Here is a 9,975-nt window from a genome sequence, read left to right on the forward strand (position 1 = left end):
GATAGATAGATAGATAGATAGATAGATAGATAGATAGATAGATAGATGCAGAAAGGCTGTTTCGAGCCCTTCTGACTTTAGAAAACAAGTTGTTTTTCTGGTTGTATGTGCCGTAGTTGTGAGCCACCTGGCTTGAGTGGTGTGAGCCGGTGTGCTTTAGGCCGAGTTCCACACCCAGCCTCTTGCCACTCCAGCCAGGTGCCTCACAGCTGCCTTCCGATCTGACACCTGGCCTCCACGTACCCTGCACACACATTGTGCACACACATCCATGCAGGCAAACACACACTCAGTTACAGTCTCTAAAAATGTTTAAATAATATCAGTTTCTCTACCTATAGATTCAATGCAATCCCCGTCAAAAATGCAGGTGTATGATCGTGGGTGTTGCAAACTGATTGTAGTGTTTGCACAGCCTTGCAAAAACCCCAGAACAGCCAGCACAGTATCAACAGGGGACAGCAAAGTTGGAGCACACACGTAGAAGGTTTAAAGTGCTTCTTAACCATACTGTTAGAATAAAAATGTTACTGCGACAATTTTTAAGGATCAACGTTAGGCTCATAGCAAAGTAGAGAGGAATATGCAGAGATACACACGCATACACACACACACACGCGCTCGCACACGGCTTCTCCCCCAACACAAGCACAGCGTGGCCCTTAGCAGCATCCGTACCAGAGCTGCACACCCAGCCCTGCGGAAGAAGCCACGAGGACTCGGCAGTTCCGGCCCAAGTCCGAGGCTGGCCTTGGAGTTTGCTCTCAGTTACTCCTTCTTCGGGTTTGCACAGTGAACAATGATAGGTCAGATCCCTGTGGGCTAGACATTCCACCACTCCGCTGCCATCAGCACTCACCTTCTGACCCCGACCCCTGACCCCTGACCCCTGACCCCACTCATGGTGGTAATAGTTTTTCTTTTCTGGAAAGTGAGCTTAGTTCTGACACCTCACATTACTTAGTGATACGGATTTAAGGTGTTCCCGTCTTAAATTACATTTTCATTTCTGTGCGTGCGTGCGTGCGTGCGTGCGTGCGTGTGTGTGTGCACAGGCAGTACACGTGTGGAGATCAGAGGACTCCTTGCAGGAATTGGTTCTCTCTTTCTGCCATGCTGGTCCTGCAATCCTGCTGTTGGGTTTTTTTTAAGAAAAAGTGTATTGTGCACACTGCAGGGGAGCTGGTAGACAGATGGCTTTGTAGTTCTTTTTGAGTCTTGGTCGTTCATTTCATCTTAGTGCTGAGTAGTATTCCATTTTCTGGAATACCAGTTTTTCTTTTCTTTTTTCAGCTTTTAAAAAAATATATGTTTATTCACTTTCCATCTCGATTGCAGTCCCTGCTGTACCAGTCTTTCTACCCACTTACCTACAGAAGAACACTTTGGTTTCTTCCTGGGTTTTGACAATTATTCCTAAAGCCACTGCAAATACTCATGAGCAAGTTTTTGTATGGGTCTAAGCTTTTGACTCTTTGGAGTAAATAACAAAAAAATGAATGAATGAATGAATGAATGAATGAATGAATGAATGAATGAATGAATGAATGAAACAGACCGTGGCTGGCATGTGTCATCAGTCCAACACGCACCAACACGTGCTATAATGCAGATTAAAAGTGTTAATCTAAGCGAATGGTAAGACCGCACACATCATGCCTGGAACAGGCAGATCCGAAGGCGGAAAGTAGACTAGTCCTGGCCAACAGATAGGGAATGGGAAGTGTTTTTAAAAGGTTCAGATTTCCGTGGGGAGTGCTGAAAATATTCTGCAATCAGTAATAATGGCTGGGTGGCCGTTTATTAATTAATAAGTAAAGGATACTAATTAATTTATACATCAGACCCAGGGCCATGAACAATGCCAGCCAAGTGCACTACCGCTGGGCCACTTTTCCAGCCACTGATTAGTGTGTGGGCTAATTAGGGGCTGGAGATGCAGCCTCCTTGGTGCAGCGTTTGCCTAGCTTGCACGAAGCCCTGGGTTTGATCCCCAGCGGTGCTGTCTACACACCTGTAGTCCTGGCCCTTGGAAGCTAGAAAAAGAAGAATCGGGAGTTTGAAGCCAGCCTAACCAACACAGATAATTAAAGGTCAGTTTTGAGCTACATAAGACCCTGTCCCCCTACCAAAATAAATAAATAAATAAATAAATAAAATAAAGCCTGGAGAGATGGCTCAGTGATTAACAGTGCTTAATGCTGAGTTTGGTTCTAAGCACCCATGGCTCACAAACCACCTCTAACTCAAGATCTGATGCCTCTGGCCTCCAAGGACACATGTGCTCACACACACAGACATACACACCAGCGAAAGATAAAATCAAATCATCTTGAAGCCGGAAGTTGGTGTCCCGTAGGGATGGCGGACATTTTCTTCACACAATGACTGTCCCTGCCTCACAGGGTTGTCAGCAGAACTGTGAGCATCGCAGGCTTAGAATCTCCAGGAGTGTGTGCTGAGGCATGAGCCATCTCTGGAGAGCTCCTGACTCAGCCAGTGCAGCCTGGGAATTTGCATTTCTGGTAAATCCCCCAGTGGTGCTAACATTTGCATGAATTCATCTGCAGACAGTGCTCTAGGTCCAGTCCTAGACTGAGGACTCAGTGTCCTGTGAACACACGGCCCCTGAGTCCTACCGCCAAACGCTCCTTCGTGCTATTGTCTTGGTTTTCCAGTTAGGGAAACTGAGTCTCAGAGAAGGCAGTGGTAGTCAGGAGAAGGGCAGGACGTGACCAGTTCGGACATGAGTCCATGTTATCTGATAGTAGTTTGAAGACTTGTCCCAGAATTGGGGGTGGGAGGAGATCAGTCCTCTGCCCTCGCCCCATCCCCTATCTCCCCACCCCTTCAGCTCAGCCTGGCTCAGGATATGCTTCTCTCCTCCATGATGCTCACCTTTCCTCCTCCTCCCCCAGCCCCCAAGCGCATTCTCCAAGTCTGTGATTGTTAACCTTAATTCTCAACCTGACACAACCTAGAATCACCTGGGAAAAAATCCCCTTTCGAGTAGCGGATTGTCTGCATTGCCTTAACTTGGGGCCATGTCTGTGTGGGACTGTCTTAACTGATGTAGAGTGACCCTGCCCACTGTGGGCGGCTCCATTCCCTAGTCAGGAGGTCCTGACCTGCGGAAGAGTGAAGAAATCAGACTGAGCATCATGTAAGCGAACATGCATGCGCTCCTCACGGCTCTTGGCTAGATGAGACGAGCCCAGCTGTTTAACATCCCCAACTCGACAGTGATGGCCTGAAACCTGGAACTGTAAACTGAACTAAACCCGCTCTCTCCTAAGCTGCTCTTTGTGTTTTTGTCACAGCCGCAGAAATGAAACTAGGGTACCCCCCTCAACAGGGGAACCCGGCCTGCGTCACAGCAGGTGGAGTCAAGACAGGACAGTCTGAACCGAGCCACAGGAGATAGCATTCTCCCAAGGGTTCCTCTGAAAACATGCCCAGTCACAGCTGGGCAGGGTGGCGCGTACCGATAACCGCAGCTCCAGGAAGACAGAGGCAAGAGGATCGATCGTGAGTTCAAGGCCTACCTGGGTAGCATGAACAGACCCTGCCTCAGATACTAAAAACAACGAGAGATTCTCACAGTGACTTCTGTGGAGTTTGTTCAAGGTCACGTTCCATCAGCGGCTTCCGGCTGCTGTCACTAGTACGAAGAGTGGCCCTCCCCGGGCCAGCCTTGCACAGCGAAGGCCCTCGCTCCTGGCCTTTCACTCCATGCTTCGAACATTGCCTGGCTCCTGCTCCGTCTGAGACATGCTTGGCTTTGGGGACACAGTTTGGAGTTCAAGCCCAGTGGTAGGTGCCCTGGGCTGGTGAGGACAACCTCTGGCACGGAACCATCATAGCAAAGCCTTGTTCCAAGACCCTATGCACGGTCCCCAGAAGCGGGGGACAGCTCAGGCCACACCACAGCATCTGATGTGGCCCCCTGGGGGGGAGCGCGTGAGTCACCCCTGTCTTCTTGCTACAGACCAAGGTGGCAGCACAGACCGCTCTATCTCCGCTTCTGGAGGGAGGAGAGACCAGGTGGCCAGGAGGACCAGGACCTGGCTACTTCGTCAGGCACAAGTCTTCGGAGCGGGCTGTTTCGCAGAGGTCCCATTTCCTGTTTGAGGAACACGATGGTCCCAGTGGGGCGACACTGTGTTTGGGCATCTCAGAGTGGCTGGGTTGGTCCTGTTTTAGTATTTCTGGAATTGGGTGTGCCTCACCGCAGCTGCTGGCAGGGCTCTCTCGTCGCCACATTTGTAGGGGGCTCTGTGGCTGGGGAGAACCCTCAGAGACAATGGGGGGAGTGTTCTTCTGAGTCCTAGGAACCCAACCGTTGTGGGCACGGGGTGGAGGAGGCGGTGAAGATGTGGGCTCAGCAGCATTCCTCACCAGGGAGTCGCAGGCGCTGGCTGCACAATGGCACGGCTTGTGCCAGTGGCTCTGTGAAAAACGGCTTCCAAGTTCAACTCGGTGACTCATGCCTGCAACCACAGCGCTCGGGAGGAGGCAGGAAACCAAGGCGTTCGAGCTATGCATGGAGTTCGAGGCCAACCTGGGCTACATGAGACTGTGTCTCAAAAAGAAAACAAAAACAACCAACCAAACAAACAAAAAAAAACCAGACAATTAAACAAGAAAAAGCACAAGTGGAAGCTTCCTCGGTGAAGATGTGCCGTGGAGCTCCAACGGTCTGCTGTGACCCTCCAACTCACTTGACATGGCAGGAGCCACACTTCGAGATGAACTGGGAAGCCGAATATCTGAACCCCTGAACTGTGATGGTTGCCAATTCCCATGGTATAAACACATGCACACAGACACACACACAGACACACAGACACACACACACACACACACACACACACACACACACTGCTTATAAACCTGAAAGAACTCTTAAGAGTAGAATAAAATGCTCTAAGCGATAAAGTATTGTGATTTTACTGATGGCGCTTTTATTTTCTAGGCCATGTAAAACACAGGTGTGTGTCTACTTTGAATGATGTCATAGACCTGCTGTATTAGAGTCATAAATTCCTTTAAGGTTTTTGGTTGTTGTTATTCTCAAGAGCTAGGTAGAATACAGAGACCAGGAGTTAAGACTAAGAGATGGGTTCCAGCTCTGAGTAAGGCTGTGTGACTTTAGTCACATCAGTCGCCATCTCTGATCTTCCGTTTCCCTACTTCCAAAAGTGGAATTATACTTCTCTCTACCCTACAGGGCTGTGGTAACGGTTCTGGGAGCACCAGGTGCAGGATGGTTGGTCATATGACTTATAGCACGGCAGCTACTAGCAGTCGTTTGTCAAGGCTCTAGTGTTTCCCCAGAAAGAGCCCGAAGATCATGTGACACATGCAGAAGGGACAACCAGACGGTGACTGGGCACGTACGTCACCCACAGCGAGGGAGGATGATGCACTCTGAAGCAGGGTGCCAGGCTTGAGCCCACTTCCACGTGTGGGAACGGCAGAGCTGCCACCCTGGCCGGGCGTCTTGCCCACTCAGATTGGAGAAGTCGCTGTGGGAATGACTCCTGTCTACAAGGGACCCAGGACCCAGGCTCTCACAGCCGAAAAGGCTCATGGGAGTTTTCCCGGCTACCCAGCCGGGTGGGGCTGAGACCACAAGGCTGGGCCATCCCAGACAGACTCCTGTCTGAGCTCTGTCCCCAGCGGCCACGCTGCCTCTGCGTTCTCCTCCCTGCGGTTTCACTTCGCACACTGTGGGCACCGCCTGCGGTGCAAGGGCAAGGAAGCAAAGTCAAGTTCCAACACATCGGGTGCTGTGGACCAGGGGACACACTGATCGCAGCACAAGGGTGCAAGCTTTCTGGGAGTGCTGCATCTCCTCTGCCGGGGTTCAGGAAGGCAGGCATTGCTGGCTCCTGGCAGCCTTCTGAAGGCCGGCCTAGCTTCAGACTGAGGTTTAACAGAGGTCTGAGCTTGCCCATCACCGTAGCCAAATCCTCGTGCTCCACTGGCCTGGCCTGTACTGAATGGACCCCGGCTGCTGCCTTTGGAGTTAGGAGAATGCTTCCCAATGCCCGGAGCTTGAATGGAACCACCTTGACAGCGCTGGACTCCAGCCTTCCTGTGCCACACATGGCTGACAGGCACGCTGTCCCCAGGCTTGCTTTCCAGTGGGTTTTGCCAAGGCAGGAAAGTAAGGGAGGGCAGGAAGAGAGAAGCTGGAGCTCCCTGCTTCCCTTCTGCCTCAGTGGGTCCCTAGCAGCAGCCGAATCTCTATGCCCCGCTCCCACCCCACAAGCCTCTGGTGGCCCCTGTAGCCAGGACGCTGGTCTCCGCTAAGCCTGCTGCCTCTGCTGGTCCTTCCATCCTCAGCACGGTGGCCATTCCCCCAGCAGTCACCACCAGGTCCACGCACCATCTTCTCCTTTCATTGGTCTAAGCTTCCCTACAGCCCGGGTAACTAACTCCCTGTATTAAGTCCTTTTGTCCACCCAGAGACAAAAGTACTTCTGGCCAGGCTGTGCTGGTGCTCACCTTTAATCCCAGCACTTGAGAGGTAGAGACAAGTAGAGGTAGAGATCTCTGAGTTTGAGGCCAGCCTGGTCTACACTGTGAGTTCCAGGACAGCCAGGGAAACACAGAGAGACCCTGTCTTAAAAAGAGTGCTTCTGTTTTGTTGTTTGGATCCAGACGGACGCCAGCTGCTCCCGATGCCGGGGATGCCAGGCTGATCTGGAAGGTCCTCTGCAAGCCTGAGTGTCTGGCTTAACATTCAGTGATGTCATCATTCTACCCTCCTATCTGACTGCCAACCTCCCCGAGGTGAACATCAGATAGACCGACTCCACCCAGGCTGGCCAAGGTCCGGCTGCAGAAACTGGCCCCTCCAAAAAGAGGGAGGGCCAGCTGCCAACCGCAGAGAGAACTATCCAGAGTGCTGGAGATGGTCTCTCCCCCCACAACTTTGCAGACCAGCGTCCACATGCTTGCCTGGCAAGGCCTCCAAGAGGCCCGGAGCAGACAGCTGCTACTGCCACTGCCGCCACCACCCCATTTGAGAGTGAGGAAACTGAAGGTACTTTCTCACAAGCAGCCAACGGGAGGGGCACAGATGGTCTGGAACCTCCATGTTTCCAGCTCCCGGTTGGGACTCTGTCCCCTGGTGTATCCAGAAACAGGGTTCTCGGTGCTTGCTGAAACTGGGTGAAGATGAGTCTCTAGAGAATGACTTGGCAAAGGCCAGTAAGCCTAGTCTCAAACAGCTAAGGCCTAGCAAGCTCACATTGGGGGAGCTTCTCCTTAGCGATGTGCCAGAGACCTCAGACAGAGTCAAATGGTTCCTGAGTGGGGAGTGAGGATTGAAAGAAAATTTAAAAACCAACACACTGCACACGGGATCTGTTCGAGAGGGCTGCCACTAGAAACTGTCACACTGGTTTATTCCACAGTCCCTTTTCATAGTCAGAGCAAAGCACCTCAGTACAATGAAGGGGTTCATGGAGAAGTCAAACTTGTTTACCTCAACCACCTGTCTGTATGATCCTCACACAAACAAAAGGAAGTGGACTTGGCAAAACATCCTGCCTATCCCTGTCTCCAGGTGAAGGCCAGGGTGAAAACATGCTTTTCGCTGAGAGCTCAGTAACAAAGCAGCCTGGTCTCCCTTTATTATATTTTAAAAAAAATTGACCATAACTTAAGAGCTATGGAGCAGAAGATTGTGCCTGTCTTAGGTTGTCTCTCTTGAAAGATATATCCTTACCCATCATTGGTACATGAATTCCATCATTCATGCCCTGTTTTAGGTTGAATATTCTTCAGAGAGATCTTATCCGACTTTGACTATCAACCTCCAGTAGGGCAGACACTGGAGTTTAATATTATTCAGATCAGCTTAATTATCACTGGTAAGAGATATGCTCCTAATAAGAGTAATAAGCCATGTCCCATAACACTCCATAAAAGTGACTTCGAAGATGACCCCTTATCAAAATACCAAAAATACCAAGCCTGAGAACAGTCATAGGAACCATAATAAAAGAAGGCTGTTGAGCAACCAGAACCCGCTGTCCATCTGAAAGTCCAAAGAAATATAGTTTGTTAGTTTACATTGATGGAAAGAAACTTTGAAGTTTGGATCTCGCATAAAAATGTTAACATTTCCAAACAACAAAGCATAAGGAGAATTTACACAGGCAGTTATAGGGCCTCCAAGAGTTTCTGTGGCAAACTTCCAAATATAGGTCTGCTGAAAACCAGAATCAGACCAAAGTCCCATAGTCAGTCCTCTTTTTCATTCTTCCTGACTTTGTTGAGAATTGTCCTGATAACCAGACCAATTAAGTCCAGTCATATTGTATCTAAAATGTTTCTCCACATAACATCTTCTCCCAGGAGCAGAATTTGGGTCAGGAGTATAAGCCCAATACAGCTCTCTGTTCACCATCAGGACAGAATTCACCTTGGTCAGCAGCAGGAACATCCTCCTTCAGGGGAACATGTCCTGCAAATTGCATCAACCTTTCTGGGATCCCCCTAGCTCCTTCAGTGTCCTGTGGAAAAACACAAACATTCCCTTTTCCCCATATTAATACAGGATCGGAGCCCTGCCAAATTCCAGTAATCGGATCTTTCCATTTCACTTGGGCATAATTATCTTTGGTATTAGGGTGCCATAATTGATCAGCCATAGAACGGCCTTGTATATCCACATTCAAAAATTTTAAAATAAAGAGCAAATGATTAAGATTTGGGGATATGACTCCCCCTTTTTTATTTTTTGAAGATTTAAAAAACATATCCAATGACCAGTAATCTATAAGCAAGACATATTGAACATGGTAAACTTATACATTCAAAACAGACAAAACAGCTTGCTATTTGTTGAATCTAATTTTTTATGACCATAGAGGCTTTGTAGCAGAAGTAACCATTCATTTTCTTACTGGAAAAACTGAGAAGCTGCCTTTTTTTTTTTTTTTTTTTTTTTTTTAATCTTCTAGCTTGAGTGATTTTAGCTGTTGCTTGACACTGCTCAGCAAATTTTGACTTTCATAATAAATGATCTCCTGAGAAACATTCTCTTGCTAATTGCTTCCAGTCCCCTGGGCAGAGAGCCTCAGTAGACAAGGACTCTAATAGAGCTTGAGTAAAAGGTGCTGTAGGACCATATTGAGCACGTGAAATTTTCAATTTTTTTAATTGTTTAAGAGATACAGGAGCATGGAACCTCACCATTTTATCCTATCCATCAGGTTGCTCTATAATTGGAAAGCCATAAAACTCAATCATATATTTTCCTTTCTGCCTAGTTTGTTCTTCCTCCAACTCTTCAAGCTCATCAGAATCTAAGTTATCCTCAAAGTCTTCTCCTAACAAGAAATTATTATCATTGTTATTATTATTATAAAGCCCTGAAAGCAGGACAAGAAAAACACAGTCCAGTCCAGATTCATTCTCCTGGCTTCACCATCCGTCAGCATGCGGCTCCTTGCTACACACACACACACACACACACACACACACACACACACACTGTCAGTTGAGCTAGAATGTCAGCCTAAGTGGACTGTGCTGGCTCTTGAGTCCCCTTCTCAGCATGGCCTGCACAGCCTAGAGCCACAGTCCCCATGGTCAAGAGACTGCTCCCATGCCAACAGCCCAACACTGTCCCCATGCCCTTCCCCCTTTGACGGCTTTGAGCTGGGTTCTCAAACACCTGCTTTCTTCCACCCTTCCGTCTCGTGGCACGTGAGTGTCCCGGATGCTGTGCACCGTGTGTTTTCTGCCACACAGGAGGCTGCGCTAGGCCCCTGAACCGTGTGCCCTTGGCCGGGCTCCGCTCAGTCCCACTGGTATAACTTGGTGATTACAATTCTCCTGGCGCTTCAGGCCAGGAAACAGGCCCTCCTGACATGTGACATTCGGGCACTGCTGGCTCAGAGCAGCTCCTGGGCGGGGGGGGGGGGGGGGGGGGGGGGGGGGGGGGGGGGGGGG

This window comes from Psammomys obesus, unplaced genomic scaffold, assembly GCF_907164565.1.
Source record: "Psammomys obesus unplaced genomic scaffold, mPsaObe1.curated_primary_1811, whole genome shotgun sequence".
NCBI lineage: Eukaryota > Metazoa > Chordata > Mammalia > Rodentia > Muridae > Psammomys > Psammomys obesus.